Source organism: Hyperoodon ampullatus (genome assembly GCF_949752795.1).
Source record: "Hyperoodon ampullatus genome assembly, chromosome: 13".
NCBI lineage: Eukaryota > Metazoa > Chordata > Mammalia > Artiodactyla > Ziphiidae > Hyperoodon > Hyperoodon ampullatus.
Window position 1 is genome coordinate 182703 of NC_136926.1, and position 22670 is coordinate 205372.

The window sequence follows — 22670 nt, forward strand, 5'->3', positions numbered from 1 at the left end:
CTCCGCCGTACGCTCATCCTAATCCGTATGCAGACACTGACCCGCACGTCCGCACGTGCCCCGACCCTAGCACGTGTCCGCACCCTCACCTGTGCCCTCAGCCTTGCCGATCCCTAACCCTAACCCTAGCCCGGAACGGAAACCCACCGGCAGCCCCACACCTTAGCCTCCGCCGTACCCTCATCCTAATCCGTACGCGGACAGTGACCCGCGCGTCCGCACGTGCCCCGACCCTAGCACGTGTCCGCACCCTCACCTGTGCCCTCAGCCTTGCCGTTCCCTAACCCTAACCCTAGCCCGGAACGGAAACCCACCGGAAGCCCCACACCTTAGCCCCCGCCGTACCCTCATCCTAATCCGTACGCGGACACTGACCCGCGCGTCCGCACGTGCCCCGACCCTAGCACGTGTCCGCACCCTCACCTGTGCCCTCAGCCTTGCCGTTCCCTAACCCTAACCCTAGCCCGGAACGGAAACCCACCGGCAGCCCCACACCTTAGCCCACGCCGTACCCTCATCCTAATCCGTACGCGGACACTGACCCGCGCGTCCGCACCTGCCCCGACCCTAGCACGTGTCCGCACCCTCACCTGTGCCCTCAGCCTTGCCGTTCCCTAACCCTAACCCTAGCCCGGAAGGGAAACCCACTGGCAGCCCCACACCTTAGCCCTCGCCGTACCCTCATCCTAATCCGTACGCGGACACTGACCCGCGCATCCGCACGTGCCCCGACCCTAGCACGTGTCCGCCCCCTCACCTGTGCCCTCAGCCTTGCCGTTCCCTAACCCTAACCCTAGCCCGGAACGGAAACCCACCGGCAGCCCCACACCTTAGCCTCTGCCGTACCCTCATCCTAATCCGTACGCGGACACTGACCCGCGCGTCCGCACGTGCCCCGACCCTAGCACGTGTCCGCACCCTCACCTGTGCCCTCAGCCTTGCCGTTCCCTAACCCTAACCCTACCCCGGAACGGAAACCCACCGGCAGCCCCACAGCTTAGCCTCCGCCGTACCCTCATCCTAATCCGTACGCGGACACTGACCCGCGCGTCCGCACGTGCCCCGACCCTAGCACGTGTCCGCACCCTCACCTGTGCCCTCAGCCTTGCCGTTCCCTAACCCTAACCCTAGCCCGGAACGGAAACCCACCGGCAGCCCCACACCTTAGCCTCCGCCGTACCCTCATCCTAATCCGTACGCGGACACTGACCCGCGCGTCCGCACGTGCCCCGACCCTAGCACGTGTCCGCACCCTCACCTGTGCCCTCAGCCTTGCCGTTCCCTAACCCTAACCCTAGCCCGGAACGGAAACCCACCGGCAGCCCCACACCTTAGCCTCCGCCGTACCCTCATCCTAATCCGTACGCGGACACTGACCTGCGCGTCCGCACGAGCCCCGACCCTAGCACGTCTCCGCACCCTCACCTGTGCCCTCAGCCTTGCCGTTCCCTAACCCTAACCCTGCCCGGAACGGAAACCCACCGGCAGCCCCACACCTTAGCCTCCGCCGTACCCTCATCCTAATCCGTACGCGGACACTGACCCGCGCGTCCGCACGTGCCCCGACCCTAGCACGTGTCCGCACCCTCACCTGTGCCCTCAGCCTTGCCGTTCCCTAACCCTAACCCTAGCCCGGAACGGAAACCCACCGGCAGCCCCACACCTTAGCCTCCGCCGTACCCTCATCCTAATCCGTACGCGGACACTGACCCGCGCGTCCGCACGTGCCCCGACCCTAGCACGTGTCCGCACCCTCACCTGTGCCCTCAGCCTTGCCGTTCCCTAACCCTAACCCTAGCCCGGAAGGGAAACCCACTGGCAGCCCCACACCTTAGCCCTCGCCGTACCCTCATCCTAATCCGTACGCGGACACTGACCCGCGCATCCCCACGTGCCCCGACCCTAGCACGTGTCCGCCCCCTCACCTGTGCCCTCAGGCTTGCCGTTCCCTAACCCTAACCCTAGCCCGGAACGGAAACCCACCGGCAGCCCCACACCTTAGCCTCTGCCGTACCCTCATCCTAATCCGTACGCTGACACTGACCCGCGCGTCCGCACGTGCCCCGACCCTAGCACGTGTCCGCACCCTCACCTGTGCCCTCAGCCTTGCCGTTCCCTAACCCTAACCCTACCCCGGAACGGAAACCCACCGGCAGCCCCACAGCTTAGCCTCCGCCGTACCCTCATCCTAATCCGTACGCGGACACTGACCCGCGCGTCCGCACGTGCCCCGACCCTAGCACGTGTCCGCACCCTCACCTGTGCCCTCAGCCTTGCCGTTCCCTAACCCTAACCCTAGCCCGGAACGGAAACCCACCGGCAGCCCCACACCTTAGCCTCCGCCGTACCCTCATCCTAATCCGTACGCGGACACTGACCCGCGCGTCCGCACGTGCCCCGACCCTAGCACGTGTCCGCACCCTCACCTGTGCCCTCAGCCTTGCCGTTCCCTAACCCGAACCCTAGCCCGGAACGGAAACCCACCGGCAGCCCCACACCTTAGCCTCCGCCATACCCTCATCCTAATCCGTACGCGGACACTGACCCGCGCGTCCGCACGTGCCCCGACCCTAGCACGTGTCCGCACCCTCACCTGTGCCCTCAGCCTTGCCGTTCCCTAACCCTAACCCTAGCCCGGAACGGAAACCCACCGGCAGCCCCACACCTTAGCCTCCGCCGTACCCTCATCCTAATCCGTACGCGGACACTGACCTGCGCGTCCGCACGAGCCCCGACCCTAGCACGTCTCCGCACCCTCACCTGTGCCCTCAGCCTTGCCGTTCCCTAACCCTAACCCTGCCCGGAACGGAAACCCACCGGCAGCCCCACACCTTAGCCTCCGCCGTACCCTCATCCTAATCCGTACGCGGACACTGACCCGCGCGTCCGCACGTGCCCCGACCCTAGCACGTGTCCGCACCCTCACCTGTGCCCTCAGCCTTGCCGTTCCCTAACCCTAACCCTAGCCCGGAACGGAAACCCACCGGCAGCCCCACACCTTAGCCTCCGCCGTACCCTCATCCTAATCTGTACGCGGACACTGACCCGCGCGTCCGCACGTGCCCCGACCCTAGCACGTGTCCGCACCCTCACCTGTGCCCTCAGCCTTGCCGTTCCCTAACCCTAACCCTAGCCCGGAACGGAAACTCACCGGCAGCCCCACACCTTAGCCTCCGCCGTACCCTCATCCTAATCCGTACGCGGACACTGACCCGCGCGTCCGCACGAGCCCCGACCCTAGCACGTGTCCGCACCCTCACCTGTGCCCTCAGCCTTGCCGTTCCCTAACCCTAACCCTAGCCCGGAACGGAAACCCACCGGAAGCCCCACACCTTAGCCCCCGCCGTACCCTCATCCTAATCCGTACGCGGACACTGACCCACGCGTCCGCACGTGCCCCGACCCTAGCACGTGTCCGCACCCTCACCTGTGCCCTCAGCCTTGCCGTTCCCTAACCCTAACCCTAGCCCGGAACGGAAACCCACCGGCAGCCCCACACCTTAGCCCACGCCGTACCCTCATCCTAATCCGTACGCGGACACTGACCCGCGCATCCGCACGTGCCCCGACCCTAGCATGTGTCCGCACCCTCACCTGTGCCCTCAGCCTTGCCGTTCCCTAACCCTAACCCTAGCCCGGAAGGGAAACCCACTGGCAGCCCCACACCTTAGCCCTCGCCGTACCCTCATCCTAATCCGTACGCGGACACTGACCCGCGCATCCGCACGTGCCCCGACCCTAGCACGTGTCCGCTCCCTCACCTGTGCCCTCAGCCTTGCCGTTCCCTAACCCTAACCCTAGCCCGGAACGGAAACCCACCGGCAGCCCCACACCTTAGCCTCCGCCGTACCCTCATCCTAATCCGTACGCGGACACTGACCCGCGCGTCCGCACGTGCCCTGACCCTAGCACGTGTCCGCACCCTCACCTGTGCCCTCAGCCTTGCCGTTCCCTAATCCTAACCCTACCCCGGAACGGAAACCCACCGGCAGCCCCACACCTTAGCCTCCGCCGTACCCTCATCATAATCCGTACGCGGACACTGACCCGCGCGTCCGCACGTGCCCCGACCCTAGCACGTGTCCGCACCCTCACCTGTGCCCTCAGCCTTGCCGTTCCCTAACCCTAACCCTAGCCCGGAAGGGAAACCCACTGGCAGCCCCACACCTTAGCCCTCGCCGTACCCTCATCCTAATCCGTACGCGGACACTGACCCGCGCATCCGCCCGTGCCCCGACCCTAGCACGTGTCCGCTCCCTCACCTGTGCCCTCAGCCTTGCCGTTCCCTAACCCTAACCCTAGCCCGGAACGGAAACCCACCGGCAGCCCCACACCTTAGCCTCCGCCGTACCCTCATCCTAATCCGTACGCGGACACTGACCCGCGCGTCCGCACGTGCCCCGACCCTAGCACGTGTCCGCACCCTCACCTGTGCCCTCAGCCTTGCCGTTCCCTAACCCTAACCCTAGCCCGGAACGGAAACCCACCGGCAGCCCCACACCTTAGCCTCCGCCGTACCCTCATCCTAATCCGTACGCGGACACTGACCCGCGCGTCCGCACGAGCCCCGACCCTAGCACGTGTCCGCACCCTCACCTGTGCCCTCAGCCTTGCCGTTCCCTAACCCTAACCCTAGCCCGGAACGGAAACCCACCGGAAGCCCCACACCTTAGCCCCCGCCGTACCCTCATCCTAATCCGTACGCGGACACTGACCCACGCGTCCGCACGTACCCCGACCCTAGCACGTGTCCGCACCCTCACCTGTGCCCTCAGCCTTGCCGTTCCCTAACCCTAACCCTAGCCCGGAACGGAAACCCACCGGCAGCCCCACACCTTAGCCCACGCCGTACCCTCATCCTAATCCGTACGCGGACACTGACCCGCGCGTCCGCACGTGCCCCGACCCTAGCATGTGTCCGCACCCTCACCTGTGCCCTCAGCCTTGCCGTTCCCTAACCCTAACCCTAGCCCGGAAGGGAAACCCACTGGCAGCCCCACACCTTAGCCCTCGCCGTACCCTCATCCTAATCCGTACGCGGACACTGACCCGCGCATCCGCACGTGCCCCGACCCTAGCACGTGTCCGCTCCCTCACCTGTGCCCTCAGCCTTGCCGTTCCCTAACCCTAACCCTAGCCCGGAACGGAAACCCACCGGCAGCCCCACACCTTAGCCTCCGCCGTACCCTCATCCTAATCCGTACGCGGACACTGACCCGCGCGTCCGCACGTGCCCCGACCCTAGCACGTGTCCGCACCCTCACCTGTGCCCTCAGCCTTGCCGTTCCCTAACCCTAACCCTACCCCAGAACGGAAACCCACCGGCAGCCCCACACCTTAGCCTCCGCCGTACCCTCATCATAATCCGTACGCGGACACTGACCCGCGCGTCCGCACGTGCCCCGACCCTAGCACGTGTCCGCACCCTCACCTGTGCCCTCAGCCTTGCCGTTCCCTAACCCTAACCCTAGCCCGGAACGGAAACCCACCGGCAGCCCCACACCTTAGCCTCCGCCGTACCCTCATCCTAATCCGTACGCGGACACTGACCCGCGCGTCCGCACGTGCCCCGACCCTAGCACGTGTCCGCACCCTCACCTGTGCCCTCAGCCTTGCCGTTCCCTAACCCTAACCCTAGCCCGGAACGGAAACCCACCGGCAGCCCCACACCTTAGCCCACGCCGTACCCTCATCCTAATCCGTACGCGGACACTGACCCGCGCGTCCGCACGTGCCCCGACCCTAGCATGTGTCCGCACCCTCACCTGTGCCCTCAGCCTTGCCGTTCCCTAACCCTAACCCTAGTCCGGAAGGGAAACCCACTGGCAGCCCCACACCTTAGCCCTCGCCGTACCCTCATCCTAATCCGTACGCGGACACTGAACCGCGCATCCGCCCGTGCCCCGACCCTAGCACGTGTCTGCTCCCTCACCTGTGCCCTCAGCCTTGCCGTCCCCTAACCCTAACCCTAGCCCGGAACGGAAACCCACCGGCAGCCCCACACCTTAGCCTCCGCCGTACCCTCATCCTAATCCGTACGCGGACACTGACCCGCGCGTCCGCACGTGCCCCGACCCTAGCACGTGTCTGCACCCTCACCTGTGCCCTCAGCCTTGCCGTTCCCTAACCCTAACCCTACCCCGGAACGGAAACCCACCGGCAGACCCACACCTTAGCCTCCGCCGTACCCTCATCATAATCCGTACGCGGACACTGACCCGCGCGTCCGCACGTGCCCCGACCCTAGCACGTGTCCGCACCCTCACCTGTGCCCTCAGCCTTGCCGTTCCCTAACCCTAACCCTAGCCCGGAACGGAAACCCACCGGCAGCCCCACACCTTAGCCTCCGCCGTACCCTCATCCTAATCCGTACGCGGACACTGACCCGCGCGTCCGCGCGAGCCCCGACCCTAGCACGTCTCCGCACCCTCACCTGTGCCCTCAGCCTTGCCGTTCCCTAACCCTAACCCTAGCCCGGAACGGAAACCCACCGGCAGCCCCACACCTTAGCCTCCGCCGTACCCTCATCCTAATCCGTACGCGGACACTGACCCGCGCGTCCGCACGTGCCCCGACCCTAGCACGTGTCCGCACCCTCACCTGTGCCCTCAGCCTTGCCGTTCCCTAACCCTAACCCTAGCCCGGAACGGAAACTCACCGGCAGCCCCACACCTTAGCCTCCGCCGTACCCTCATCCTAATCCGTACGCGGACACTGACCCGCGCGTCCGCACGTGCCCCGACCCTAGCACGTGTCCGCACCCTCTCCTGTGCCCTCAGCCTTGCCGTTGCCTAACCCTAACCCTAGCCCGGAACGGAAACCCACCGGCAGCCCCACACCTTAGCCTCCGCCGTACCCTCATCCTAATCCGTACGCGGACACTGACCCGCGCGTCCTCACGTGCCACGACCCTAGCACGTGTCCGCACCCTCGCCTGTGCCCTCAGCCTTGCCGTTCCCTAACCCTAATCCTAGCCCGGAACGGAAACCCACGGGCAGCCCCACACCATAGCCTCCGCCGTACCCTCATCCTAATCCGTACGCGGACACTGACCCGCGCGTCCGCACGTGCCCCGACCCTACCACGTGTCCGCACCCTCACCTGTGCCCTCAGCCTTGCCGTTCCCTAACCCTAACCCTAGCACGGAAGGGAAACCCACCGGCAGCCCCACACCTTAGCCTCCGCCGTACCCTCATCCTAATCCGTACGCGGACACTGACCCGCGCGTCCGCACGTGCCCCGACCCTAGCACGTGTCTGCACCCTCACCTGTGCCCTCAGCCTTGCCGTTCCCTAACCCTAACCCTAGCCCAGAACGGAAACCCACAGGCAGCCCCACACCTTAGCCTCCGCCGTACCCTCATCCTAATCCGTACGCGGACACTGACCCGCGCGTCCGCACGTGCCCCGACCCTAGCACGTGTCCGCACCCTCACCTGTGCCCTCAGCCTTGCCGTTCCCTAACCCTAAAGCTAGCCCGGAACAGAAACCCACCGGCAGCCCCACACCTTAGCCTCCGCCGTACCCTCATCCTAATCCGTACGCGGACACTGACCTGCGCGTCCGCACGTGCCCCGACCCTAGCACGTGTCCGCACCCTCACCTGTGCCCTCAGCCTTGCCGTTCCCTAATCCTAACCCTAGCCCGGAACGGAAACCCACTGGCAGCCCCACACCTTAGCCTCCGCCGTACCCTCATCCTAATCCGTACGCGGACACTGACCCGCGCGTCCGCACGTGCCCCGACCCTAGCACGTGTCCGCACCCTCACCTGTGCCCTCAGCCTTGCTGTTCCCTAACCCTAACCCTAGCACGGAAGGGAAACCCACCGGCAGCCGCACACCTTAGCATCCGCCGTACCCTCATCCTAATCCGTACGCGGACACTGACCCGCGCGTCCGCACGTGCCCCGACCCTAGCACGTCTCCGCACCCTCACCTGTGCCCTCAGCCTTGCCGTTCCCTAACCCTAACCCTAGCCCGGAACGGAAACCCACCGGCAGCCCCACACCTTAGCCTCCGCCGTACCCTCATCCTAATCCGTACGCGGACACTGACCCGCGCGTCCGCACGTGCCCCGACCCTAGCACGTGTCCGCACCCTCACCTGTGCCCTCAGCCTTGCCGTTCCCTAACCCTAACCCTAGCCCGGAACGGAAACTCACCGGCAGCCCCACACCTTAGCCTCCGCCGTACCCTCATCCTAATCCGTACGCGGACACTGACCCGCGCGTCCGCACGAGCCCCGACCCTAGCACGTGTCCGCACCCTCACCTGTGCCCTCAGCCTTGCCGTTCCCTAACCCTAACCCTAGCCCGGAACGGAAACCCACCGGAAGCCCCACACCTTAGCCCCCGCCGTACCCTCATCCTAATCCGTACGCGGACACTGACCCGCGCGTCCGCACGTGCCCCGACCCTAGCACGTGTCCGCACCCTCACCTGTGCCCTCAGCCTTGCCGTTCCCTAACCCTAACCCTAGCCCGGAACGGAAACCCACCGGCAGCCCCACACCTTAGCCCACGCCGTACCCTCATCCTAATCCGTACGCGGACACTGACCCGCGCGTCCGCACGTGCCCCGACCCTAGCATGTGTCCGCACCCTCACCTGTGCCCTCAGCCTTGCCGTTCCCTAACCCTAACCCTAGCCCGGAAGGGAAACCCACTGGCAGCCCCACACCTTAGCCCTCGCCGTACCCTCATCCTAATCCGTACGCGGACACTGACCCACGCATTCGCCCGTGCCCCGACCCTAGCACGTGTCCGCTCCCTCACCTGTGCCCTCAGCCTTGCCGTTCCCTAACCCTAACCCTAGCCCGGAACGGAAACCCACCGGCAGCCCCACACCTTAGCCTCCGCCGTACCCTCATCCTAATCCGTACGCGGACACTGACCCGCGCGTCCGCACGTGCCCCGACCCTAGCACGTGTCCGCACCCTCACCTGTGCCCTCAGCCTTGCCGTTCCCTAACCCTAACCCTACCCCGGAACGGAAACCCACCGGCAGACCCACACCTTAGCCTCCGCCGTACCCTCATCATAATCCGTACGCGGACACTGACCCGCGCGTCCGCACGTGCCCCGACCCTAGCACGTGTCCGCACCCTCACCTGTGCCCTCAGCCTTGCCGTTCCCTAACCCGAACCCTAGCTCGGAACGGAAACCCACCGGCAGCCCCACACCTTAGCCTCCGCCGTACCCTCATCCTAATCCGTACGCGGACACTGACCCGCGCGTCCGCACGTGCCCCGACCCTAGCACGTGTCCGCACCCTCACCTGTGCCCTCAGCCTTGCCGTTCCCTAACCCTAACCCTAGCCCGGAACGGAAACCCACCGGCAGCCCCACACCTTAGCCTCCGCCGTACCCTCATCCTAATCCGTACGCGGACACTGACCCGCGCGTCCGCACGTGCCCCGACCCTAGCACGTGTCCGCACCCTCACCTGTGCCCTCAGCCTTGCCGTTCCCTAACCCTAACCCTAGCCCGGAACGGAAACCCACCGGCAGCCCCACACCTTAGCCTCCGCCGTACCCTCATCCTAATCCGTACGCGGACACTGACCCGCGCGTCCGCACGTGCCCCGACCCTAGCACGTGTCCGCACCCTCACCTGTGCCCTCAGCCTTGCCGTTCCCTAACCCGAACCCTAGCTCGGAACGGAAACCCACCGGCAGCCCCACACCTTAGCCTCCGCCGTACCCTCATCCTAATCCGTACGCGGACACTGACCCGCGCGTCCGCACGTGCCCCGACCCTAGCACGTGTCCGCACCCTCACCTGTGCCCTCAGCCTTGCCGTTCCCTAACCCTAACCCTAGCCCGGAACGGAAACCCACCGGCAGCCCCACACCTTAGCCTCCGCCGTACCCTCATCCTAATCCGTACGCGGACACTGACCCGCGCGTCCGCACGAGCCCCGACCCTAGCACGTCTCCGCACCCTCACCTGTGCCCTCAGCCTTGCCGTTCCCTAACCCTAACCCTAGCCCGGAACGGAAACCCACCGGCAGCCCCACACCTTAGCCTCCGCCGTACCCTCATCCTAATCCGTACGCGGACACTGACCCGCGCGTCCGCACGTGCCCCGACCCTAGCACGTGTCCGCACCCTCACCTGTGCCCTCAGCCTTGCCGTTCCCTAACCCTAACCCTAGCCCGGAACGGAAACCCACCGGCAGCCCCACACCTTAGCCTCCGCCGTACCCTCATCCTAATCTGTACGCGGACACTGACCCGCGGGTCCGCACGTGCCCCGACCCTAGCACGTGTCCGCACCCTCACCTGTGCCCTCAGCCTTGCCATTCCCTAACCCTAACCCTAGCACGGAACGGAAACTCACCGGCAGCCCCACACCTTAGCCTCCGCCGTACCCTCATCCTAATCCGTACGCGGACACTGACCCGCGCGTCCGCACGAACCCCGACCCTAGCACGTGTCCGCACCCTCTCCTGTGCCCTCAGCCTTGCCGTTCCCTAACCCTAACCCTAGCCCGGAACGGAAACCCACCGGCAGCCCCACACCTTAGCCTCCGCCGTACCCTCATCCTAATCCGTACGCGGACACTGACCCGCGCGTCCGCACGTGCCCCGACCCTAGCACGTGTCCGCACCCTCGCCTGTGCCCTCAGCCTTGCCGTTGCCTAACCCTAACCCTAGCCCGGAACGGAAACCCACCGGCAGCCCCACACCTTAGCCTCCGCCGTACCCTCATCCTAATCCGTACGCGGACACTGACCCGCGCGTCCGCACGTGCCCCGACCCTAGCACGTGTCCGCACCCTCACCTGTGCCCTCAGCCTTGCCGTTCCCTAACCCTAACCCTAGCCCGGAACGGAAACCCACCGGCAGCCCCACACCTTAGCCTCCGCCGTACCCTCATCCTAATCTTTACGGGGACACAGACCCGCGCGTCCGCACGTGCCCCGACCCTAGCACGTGTCCGCACCCTCACCTGTGCCCTCAGCCTTGCCATTCCCTAACCCTAACCCTAGCCCGGAACGGAAACCCACCGGCAGCCCCACACCTTATCCTCCGCCGTACCGTGAACCTAATCCGTACGCGGAAACTGACCCGCGCATCCGCACGTGCCCTGACCCTAGCACGTGTCCGCACCCTGACCTGTGCCCTCAGCCTTGCCGTTCCCTAACCCTAACCCTAGCCCGGAACGGAAACCCACCGGCAGCCCCACACCTTAGCCTCCGCCGTACCCTCATCCTAATCCGTACGCGGACACTGACCCGCGCGTCCGCACGTGCCCCGACCCTATCACGTCTCCGCACCCTCACCTGTGCCCTCAGCCTTGCCGTTCCCTAACCCTAACCCTAGCCCGGAAGGGAAACCCACCGGCAGCCCCACACCTTAGCCTCTGCCGTACCCTCATCCTAATCCGTACGCGGACACTGACCCGTGCGTCCGCACGTGCCCCGACCCTAGCACGTGTCCGCACCCTCAGCTGTGCTCTCAGCCTTGCCGTTCCCTAACCCTAACCCTAGCCCGGAACGGAAACCCACCGGCAGCCCCACACCTTAGCCTCCGCCGTACCCTCATCCTAATCCGTACGCGGACACTGACCCGCGCGTCCGCACGTGCCCCGACCCTAGCACGTGTCCGCACCCTCGCCTGTGCCCTCAGCCTTGCCGTTCCCTAACCCTAACCCTAGCCCGGAACGGAAACCCCCCGGCAGCCCCACACCTTAGCCTCCGCCGTACCCTCATCCTAATCCGTACGCGGACACTGACCCGCGCGTCCGCACGTGGCATGACCCTAGCACGTGTCCGCACCCATGCCTGTGCCCTCAGCCTTGCCGTTCCCTAACCCTAACCCTAGCCCGGAAGGGAAACCCACCGGCAGCCCCACACCTTACCCTCCGCCGTACCCTCATCCTAATCCGTACGCGGACCCTGACCCGCGTGTCCGCACGTGCCCCGACCCTAGCACGTGTCCGCACCCTCGCCTGTGCCCTCAGCCTTGCCATTCCCTAACCCTAACCCTAGCCCGGAACGGAAACCCACCGGCAGCCCCACACCTTAGCCTCCGCCGTACCCTCATCCTAATCCGTACGCGGACACTGACCCGCGCGTCCGCACGTGCCCCGACCCTAGCACGTGTCCGCACCCTCGCCTGTGCCCTCAGCCTTGCCGTTCCCTAACCCTAACCCTAGCCCGGAACGGAAACCCACCGGCAGCCCCACACCTTAACCTCCGCCGTACCCTCATCCTAATCCGTACGCGGACACTGACCCCCGCGTCCGCACGTGCCACGACCCTAGCTCGTATCCGCACCCTGACCTGTGCCCTCAGCCTTGCCGTTCCCTAACCCTAACCCTAGCCCGGAACGGAAACCCACCGGCAGCCCCACACCTTAGCCTCCGCCGTACCCTCATCCTAATCCGTACGCGGACACTGACCCGCGCGTCCGCACGTGCCCCGACCCTAGCACGTGTCCGCACCCTGACCTGTGCCCTAGCCTTGCCGTTCCCTAACCCTAACCCTAGCCCGGAACGGAAACCCACCGGCAGCCCCACACCTTAGGCTCTGCCGTACCCTCATCCTAATCCGTACGCGGACACTGACCCGCGCGTCCGCACGTGCCCCGACCCTAGCACGTGTCCGCACCCTCACCTGTGCCCTCAGCCTTGCCGTTCCCTAACCCTAACCCTAGCCCGGAATGGAAACCCACCGGCAGCCCCACACCTTAGCCTCCGCCGTACGCTCATCCTAATCCGTACGCGGACACTGACCCGCGCGTCCGCACGTGCCCCGACCCTAGCACGTGTCCACACCCTCACCTGTGCCCTCAGCCTTGCCGTTCCCTAACCCTAACCCTAGCCCGGAACGGAAACCCACCGGCAGCACCACACCTTAGCCTCCGCCGTACCCTCATCCTAATCCGTACGCGGACACTGACCCGCGCGTCCGCACATGCCCCGACCCTAGCACGTGTCCGCACCCTCACCTGTGCCCTCATCCTTGCCGTTCCCTAACCCTAACCCTAGCACGGAAGGGAAACCCACCGGCAGCCCCACACCTTAGCCTCCGCCGTACCCTCATCCTAATCCGTACGCGGACACTGACCCGCGCGTCCGCACGTGCGCCGACTCTAGCACGTTTCCGCACCCTCACCTGTGCCCTCAGCCTTGCCGTTCCCTAACCCTAACCCTAGCCCGGAACGGAAACCCACCGGCAGCCCCACACCTTAGCCTCCGCCGTACCCTCATCCTAATCCGTACGCGGACACTGACCCGCGCGTCCGCACGAGCCCCAACCCTAGCACGTCTCCGCACCCTCACCTGTGCCCTCAGCCTTGCCGTTCCCTAACCCTAACCCTAGCCCGGAACGGAAACCCACCGGCAGCCCCACACCTTAGCCTCCGCCGTACCCTCATCCTAATCCGTACGCGGACACTGACCCGCGCGTCCGCACGTGCCCCGACCCTAGCACGTGTCCGCACCCTCACCTGTGCCCTCAGCCTTGCCGTTCCCTAACCCTAACCCTAGCCCGGAACGGAAACCCACCGGCAGCCCCACACCTTAGCCTCCGCCGTACCCTCATCCTAATCTGTACGCGGACACTGACCCGCGCGTCCGCACGTGCCCCGACCCTAGCACGTGTCCGCACCCTCACCTGTGCCCTCAGCCTTGCCATTCCCTAACCCTAACCCTAGCACGGAACGGAAACTCACCGGCAGCCCCACACCTTAGCCTCCGCCGTACCCTCATCCTAATCCGTACGCGGACACTGACCCGCGCGTGCGCACGAGCCCCGACCCTAGCACGTGTCCGCACCCTCTCCTGTGCCCTCAGCCTTGCCGTTCCCTAACCCTAACCCTAGCCCGGAACGGAAACCCACCGGCAGCCCCACACCATAGCCTCCGCCGTACCCTCATCCTAATCCGTACGCAGACACTGACCCGCGCGTCCGCACGTGCCCCGACCCTAGCACGTGTCCGCACCCTCGCCTGTGCCCTCAGCCTTGCCATTGCCTAACCCTAACCCTAGCCCGGAACGGAAACCCACCGGCAGCCCCACACCTTAGCCTCCGCCGTACCCTCATCCTAATCCGTACGCGGACACTGACCCGCGCGTCCTCACGTGCCACGACCCTAGCACGTGTCCACACCCTCGCCTGTGCCCTCAGCCTTGCCGTTCCCTAACCCTAACCCTAGCCCGGAACGGAAACCCACGGGCAGCCCCACACCTTAGCCTCCGCCGTACCCTCATCCTAATCCGTACGCGGACACTGACCCGCGCGTCCGCACGTGCCCCGACCCTACCACGTGTCCGCACCCTCACCTGTGCCCTCAGCCTTGCCGTTCCCTAACCCTAACCCTAGCACGGAAGGGAAACCCACCGGCAGCCCCACACCTTAGCCTCCGCCGTACCCTCATCCTAATCCGTACGCGGACACTGACCCGCGCGTCCGCACGTGCCCCGACCCTAGCACGTGTCTGCACCCTCACCTGTGCCCTCAGCCTTGCCGTTCCCTAACCCTAACCCTATCCCAGAACGGAAACCCACCGGCAGCCCGACACCTTAGCCTCCGCCGTACCCTCATCCTAATCCGTACGCGGACACTGACCCGCGCGTCCGCACGTGCCCCGACCCTAGCACGTGTCCGCACCCTCACCTGTGCCCTCAGCCTTGCCGTTCCCTAACCCTAACCCTAGCACGGAAGGGAAACCCACCGGCAGCCCCACACCTTAGCCTCCGCCGTACGCTCATCCTAATCCGTACGCGGACACTGACCCGCGCGTCCGCACGTGCCCCGACCCTAGCACGTGTCTGCACCCTCACCTGTGCCCTCAGCCTTGCCGTTCCCTAACCCTAACCCTAGCCCAGAACGGAAACCCACCGGCAGCCCCACACCTTAGCCTCCGCCGTACCCTCATCCTAATCCGTACGCGGACACTGACCCGCGCGTCCGCACGTGCCCCGACCCTAGCACGTGTCCGCACCCTGACCTGTGCCCTCAGCCTTGCCGTTCCCTAACCCTAAAGCTAGCCCGGAACGGAAACCCACCGGCAGCCCCACAACTTAGCCTCCGCCGTACCCTCATCCTAATCCGTACGCGGACACTGACCCGCGCGTCCGCACGTGCCCCGACCCTAGCACGTGTCCGCACCCTCACCTGTGCCCTCAGCCTTGCCGTTCCCTAACCCTAACCCTAGCCCGGAATGGAAACCCACCGGCAGCCCCACACCTTAGCCTCCGCCGTACGCTCATCCTAATCCGTACGCGGACACTGACCCGCGCGTCCGCACGTGCCCCGACCCTAGCACGTGTCCACACCCTCACCTGTGCCCTCAGCCTTGCCGTTCCCTAACCCTAACCCTAGCCCGGAACGGAAACCCACCGGCAGCACCACACCTTAGCCTCCGCCGTACCCTCATCCTAATCCGTACGCGGACACTGACCCGCGCGTCCGCACATGCCCCGACCCTAGCACGTGTCCGCACCCTCACCTGTGCCCTCATCCTTGCCGTTCCCTAACCCTAACCCTAGCACGGAAGGGAAACCCACCGGCAGCCCCACACCTTAGCCTCCGCCGTACCCTCATCCTAATCCGTACGCGGACACTGACCCGCGCGTCCGCACGTGCCCCGACCCTAGCACGTCTCCGCACCCTCACCTGTGCCCTCAGCCTTGCCGTTCCCTAACCCTAACCCTAGCCCGGAACGGAAACCCACCGGCAGCCCCACACCTTAGCCTCCGCCGTACCCTCATCCTAATCCGTACGCGGACACTGACCCGCGCGTCCGCACGAGCCCCGACCCTAGCACGTCTCCGCACCCTCACCTGTGCCCTCAGCCTTGCCGTTCCCTAACCCTAACCCTAGCCCGGAACGGAAACCCACCGGCAGCCCCACACCTTAGCCTCCGCCGTACCCTCATCCTAATCCGTACGCGGACACTGACCCGCGCGTCCGCACGTGCCCCGACCCTAGCACGTGTCCGCACCCTCACCTGTGCCCTCAGCCTTGCCGTTCCCTAACCCTAACCCTAGCCCGGAACGGAAACCCACCGGCAGCCCCACACCTTAGCCTCCGCCGTACCCTCATCCTAATCTGTACGCGGACACTGACCCGCGCGTCCGCACGTGCCCCGACCCTAGCACGTGTCCGCACCCTCACCTGTGCCCTCAGCCTTGCCATTCCCTAACCCTAACCCTAGCACGGAACGGAAACTCACCGGCAGCCCCACACCTTAGCCTCCGCCGTACCCTCATCCTAATCCGTACGCGGACACTGACCCGCGCGTCCGCACAAGCCCCGACCCTAGCACGTGTCCGCACCCTCTCCTGTTCCCTCAGCCTTGCCGTTCCCTAACCCTAACCCTAGCCCGGAACGGAAACCCACCGGCAGCCCCACACCTTAGCCTCCGCCGTACCCTCATCCTAATCCGTACGCGGACACTGACCCGCGCGTCCTCACGTGCCATGACCCTAGCACGTGTCCGCACCCTCGCCTGTGCCCTCAGCCTTGCCGTTCCCTAACCCTAACCCTAGCCCGGAACGGAAACCCACGGGCAGCCCCACACCTTAGCCTCCGCCGTACCCTCATCCTAATCCGTACGCGGACACTGACCCGCGCGTCCGCACGTGCCCCGACCCTACCACGTGTCCGCACCCTCACCTGTGCCCTCAGCCTTGCCGTTCCCTAACCCTAACCCTAGCACGGAAGGGAAACCCACCGGCAGCCCCACACCTTAGCCTCCGCCGTACCCTCATCCTAATCCGTACGCGGACACTGACCCGCGCGTCCGCACGTGCCCCGACCCTAGCACGTGTCTGCACCCTCACCTGTGCCCTCAGCCTTGCCGTTCCCTAACCCTAACCCTAGCCCAGAACGGAAACCCACCGGCAGCCCCACACCTTAGCCTCCGCCGTACCCTCATCCTAATCCGTACGCGGACACTGACCCGCGCGTCCGCACGTGCCCCGACCCTAGCACGTGTCCGCACCCTGACCTGTGCCCTCAGCCTTGCCGTTCCCTAACCCTAAAGCTAGCCCGGAACGGAAACCCACCGGCAGCCCCACACCTTAGCCTCCGCCGTACCCTCATCCTAATCCGTACGCGGACACTGACCCGCGCGTCCGCACGTGCCCCGACCCTAGCACGTGTCTGCACCCTCACCTGTGCCCTCAGCCTTGCCGTTCCCTAACCCTAACCCTAGCCCAGAACGGAAACCAACCGGCAGCCCCACACCTTAGCCTCCGCCGTACCCTCATCCTAATCCGTACGCGGACACTGACCTGCGCGTCCGCACGTGCCCCGACCCTAGCACGTGTCCGCACCCTCACCTGTGCCCTCAGCCTTGCCGTTCCCTAACCCTAACCCTAGCCCGGAACGGAAACCCACCGGCAGCCCCACACCTTAGCCTCCGCCGTACCCTCATCCTAATCCGTACGCGGACACTGACCCGCGCGTCCGCACGTGCCCCGACCCTAGCACGTGTCCGCACCCTCACCTGTGCCCTCAGCCTTGCCGTTCCCTAACCTTAACCCTAGCACGGAAGGGAAACCCACCGGCAGCCGCACACCTTAGCCTCCGCCGTACCCTCATCCTAATCCGTACGCGGACACTGACCCGCGCGTCCGCACATGCCCCGACCCTAGCACGTGTCCGCACCCTCACCTGTGCCCTCAGCCTTGCCGTTCCCTAACCCTAACCCTAGCCCGGAACGGAAACCCACCGGCAGCCCCACACCTTAGCCTCCGCCGTACCCTCATCCTAATCCGTACGCAGACACTGACCCGCGCGTCCGCACGTGCCCCGACCCTAGCACGTGTCCGCACCCTGACCTGTGCCCTCAGCCTTGCCGTTCCCTAACCCTAACCCTAGCCCGGAACGGAAACCCACCGGCAGCCCCACACCTTAGTCTCCGCCGTACCCTCATCCTAATCCGTACGCGGACACTAACCCGCGCGTCCTCACGTGCCACGACACTAGCATGTGTCCGCACCCTCGCCTGTGCCCTCAGCCTTGCCGTTCCCTAACCCTAACCCTAGCCCGGAACGGAAACCCACGGGCAGCCCCACACCTTAGCCTCCGCCGTACCCTCATCCTAATCCGTACGTGGACACTGACCCGCGCGTCCGTACGTGCCCCGACCCTACCACGTGTCCGCACCCTCACCTGTGCCCTCAGCCTTGCCGTTCCCTAACCCTAACCCTAGCACGGAAGGGAAACCCACCGGCAGCCCCACACCTTAGCCTCCGCCGTACCCTCATCCTAATCCGTACGCGGACACTGACCCGCGCGTCCGCACGTGCCCCGACCCTAGCACGTGTCTGCACCCTCACCTGTGCCCTCAGCCTTGCCGTTCCCTAACCCTAACCCTAGCCCAGAACGGAAACCCAACGGCAGCCCCACACCTTAGCCTCCGCCGTACCCTCATCCTAATCCGTACGCGGACACTGACCCGCGCGTCCGCACGTGCCCCGACCCTAGCACGTGTCCTCACCCTGACCTGTGCCCTCAGCCTTGCCGTTCCCTAACCCTAAAGCTAGCCCGGAACGGAAACCCACCGGCAGCCCCACACCTTAGCCTCCGCCGTACCCTCATCCTAATCCGTACGCGGACACTGACCTGCGCGTCCGCACGTGCCCCGACCCTAGCACGTGTCCGCACCCTCACCTGTGCCCTCAGCCTTGCCGTTCCCTAACCCTAACCCTAGCCCGGAACGGAAACCCACCGGCAGCCCCACACCTTAGCCTCCGCCGTACCCTCATCCTAATCCGTACGCGGACACTGACCCGCGCGTCCGCACGTGCCCCGACCCTAGCACGTGTCCGCACCCTCACCTGTGCCCTCAGCCTTGCTGTTCCCTAACCCTAACCCTAGCACGGAAGGGAAACCCACCGGCAGCCGCACACCTTAGCCTCCGCCGTACCCTCATCCTAATCCGTACGCAGACACTGACCCGCGCGTCCGCACATGCCCCGACCCTAGCACGTGTCCGCACCCTCACCTGTGCCCTCAGCCTTGCCGTTCCCTAACCCTAACCCTAGCCCGGAACGGAAACCCACCGGCAGCCCCACACCTTAGCCTCCGCCGTACCCTCATCCTACTCCGTACGCGGACACTGACCCGCGGGTCCGCACGTGCGCCGACCCTAGCACGTGTCCGCACCCTCACCTGTGCCCTCAGCCTTGCCGTTCCCTAACCCTAACCCTAGCCCGGAACGGAAACCCACGGGCAGCCCCACACCTTATCCTCCGCCGTACCCTCATCCTAATCCGTACGCGGACACTGACCCGCGCGTCCGAACGTGCCCCGACCCTATCACGTCTCCGCACCCTCACCTGTGCCCTCAGCCTTGCCGTTCCCTAACCCTAACCCTAGCCCGGAACGGAAATCCACCGGCAGCCCCACACCTTAGCCTCTGCCGTACCCTCATCCTAATCCGTACGCGGACACTGACCCGTGCGTCCGCACGTGCCCCGACCCTAGCACGTGTCCGCACCCTCAGCTGTGCTCTCAGCCTTGCCGTTCCCTAACCCTAACCCTAGCCCGGAACGGAAACCCACCGGCAGCCCCACACCTTAGCCTCCGCCGTACCCTCATCCTAATCCGTACGCGGACACTGACCCGCGCGTCCGCACGTGCCCTGACCCTAGCACGTGTCCGCACCCTCACCTGTGCCCTCAGCCTTGCCATTCCCTAACCCTAGCCCTAGCCCGGAACGGAAACCCACCGGCAGCCCCACACCTTAGCGTCCGCTGTACCCTCATCCTAATCCGTACGCGGACACTGACCCGCGCGTCCGCACGTGCCCCGACCCTAGCACGTGTCCGCACCCTCACCTGTGCCCTCAGCCTTGCCGTTCCCTAACCCTAACCCTAGCCCGGAACGGAAACCCCCCGGCAGCCCCACACCTTAGCCTCCGCCGTACCCTCATCCTAATCCGTACGCGGACACTGACCCGCGCGTCCGCACGTGCCACGACCCTAGCACGTGTCCGCACCCTCGCCTGTGCCCTCAGCCTTGCCGTTCCCTAACCCTAACCCTAGCCCGGAACGGAAACCCACCGGCAGCCCCACACCTTAGCCTCCGCCGTACCCTCATCCTAATCCGTACGCGGACACTGACCCACGCGTCCGCACGTGGCATGACCCTAGCACGTGTCCGCACCCTCGCCTGTGCCCTCAGCCTTGCCGTTCCCTAACCCTAACCCTAGCCCTGAAGGGAAACCCACCGGCAGCCCCACACCTTACCCTCCGCCGTACCCTCATCCTAATCCGTACGCGGACACTGACCCGCGCGTCCGAAGGTGCCCCGACCCTAGCACGTGTCAGCACCCTCGCCTGTGCCCTCAGCCTTGCCGTTCCCTAACCCTAACCCTAGCCCGGAACGGAAACCCACCGGCAGCCCCACACCTTAGCCTCCGCCGTACCCTCATCCTAATCCGTACGCGGACACTGACCCGCGCGTCCGCACGTGCCCCGACCCTAGCACGTGTCCGCACCCTCACCTGTGCCCTCAGTCTTGCCGTTCCCTAAGCCTAACCCTAGCCCGGAAGGGAAACCCACCGGCAGCCCCACACCTTAGCCTCCGCCGTACCCTCATCCTAATCCATACGCGGACACTGACCCGCGCGTCCGCACGTGCCCCGACCCTATCACGTCTCCGCACCCTCACCTGTGCCCTCAGCCTTGCCGTTCCCTAACCCTAACCCTAGCCCGGCACGGAAACCCACCGGCAGCCCCACACCTTAGCCTCCGCCGTACCCTCATCCTAATCTGTACGCGGACACTGACCCGCGCGTCCGCACGTGCCCCGACCCTAGCACGTGTCCGCACCCTCGCCTGTGCCCTCAGCCTTGCCGTTCCCTAACCCTAACCCTAGCCCGGAACGGAAACCCCCCGGCAGCCCCACACCTTAGCCTCCGCCGTACCCTCATCCTAATCCGTACGCGGACACTGACCCGCGCGTCCGCACGTGGCATGACCCTAGCACGTGTCCGCACCCATGCCTGTGCCCTCAGCCTTGCCGTTCCCTAACCCTAACCCTAGCCCGGAAGGGAAACCCACCGGCAGCCCCACACCTTACCCTCCGCCGTACCCTCATCCTAATCCGTACGCGGACACTGACCCGCGTGTCCGCACGTGCCCCGACCCTAGCACGTGTCCGCACCCTCGCCTGTGCCCTCAGCCTTGCCATTCCCTAACCCTAACCCTAGCCCGGAACGGAAACCCACCGTCAGCCCCACACCTTAGCCTCCGCCGTACCCTCATCCTAATCCGTACGCGGACACTGACCCGCGCGTCCGCACGTGCCCCGACCCTAGCACGTGTCCGCACCCTCGCCTGTGCCCTCAGCCTTGCCGTTCCCTAACCCTAACCCTAGCCCGGAACGGAAACCCACCGGCAGCCCCACACCTTAACCTCCGCCGTACCCTCATCCTAATCCGTACGCGGACACTGACCCGCGCGTCCGCACGTGCCACGACCCTAGCTCGTATCCGCACCATGACCTGTGCCCTCAGCCTTGCCGTTCCCTAACCCTAACCCTAGCCCGGAACGGAAACCCACCGGCAGCCCCACACCTTAGCCTCCGCCGTACCCTCATCCTAATCCGTACGCGGACACTGACCCGCGCGTCCGCACGTGCCCCGACCCTAGCACGTGTCCGCACCCTGACCTGTGCCCTCAGCCTTGCCGTTCCCTAACCCTAACCCTAGCCCGGAACGGAAACCCACCGGCAGCCCCACACCTTAGCCTCCGCCGTACCCTCATCCTAATCCGTACGCGGACACTGACCCGCGCGTCCGCACGTGCCCCGACCCTAGCACGTGTCCGCACCCTCACCTGTGCCCTCAGCCTTGCCGTTCCCTAACCCTAACCCTAGCCCGGAACGGAAACCCACCGGCAGCCCCACACCTTAGCCTCCGCCGTACGCTCATCCTAATCCGTACGCGGACACTGACCCGCGCGTCCGCACGTGCCCCGACCCTAGCACGTGTCCGCACCCTCACCTGTGCCCTCAGCCTTGCCGTTCCCTAACCCTAACCCTAGCCCGGAACGGAAACCCACCGGAAGCCCCACACCTTAGCCTCCGCCGTACCCTCATCCTAATCCGTACGCAGACACTGACACGCGCGTCCGCACGTGCCCTGACCCTAGCACGTGTCCGCACCCTCACCTGTGCCCTCAGCCTTGCCGTTCCCTAACCCTAACCCTAGCCCTGAACGGAAACCCACCGGCAGCCCCACACCTTAGCCCCCGCCGTACCCTCATCCTAATCCGTACGCGGACACTGACCCGCACGTCCGCACGAGCCCCGAACCTAGCACGTCTCCGCACCCTCACCTGTGCTCTCAGCCTTGCCGTTCCCTAACCCTAACCCTAGCCCGGAACGGAAACCCACCGGCAGCCCCACACCTTAGCCTCCGCCGTACCCTCATCCTAATCCGTACGCGGACACTGACCCGCGCGTCCGCACGTGCCCCGACCCTAGCACGTGTCCGCACCGTCGCCTGTGCCCTCAGCCTTGCCGTTCCCTAACCCTAACCCTAGCCCGGAACGGAAACCCACCGGCAGCCCCACACCTTAGCCTCCGCCGTACCCTCATCCTAATCCGTACGCGGACACTGACCCACGCGTCCGCACGTGCCCCGACCCTAGCACGTGTCCGCACCCTCGCCTGTGCCCTCAGCCTTGCCGTTCCCTAACCCTAACCCTA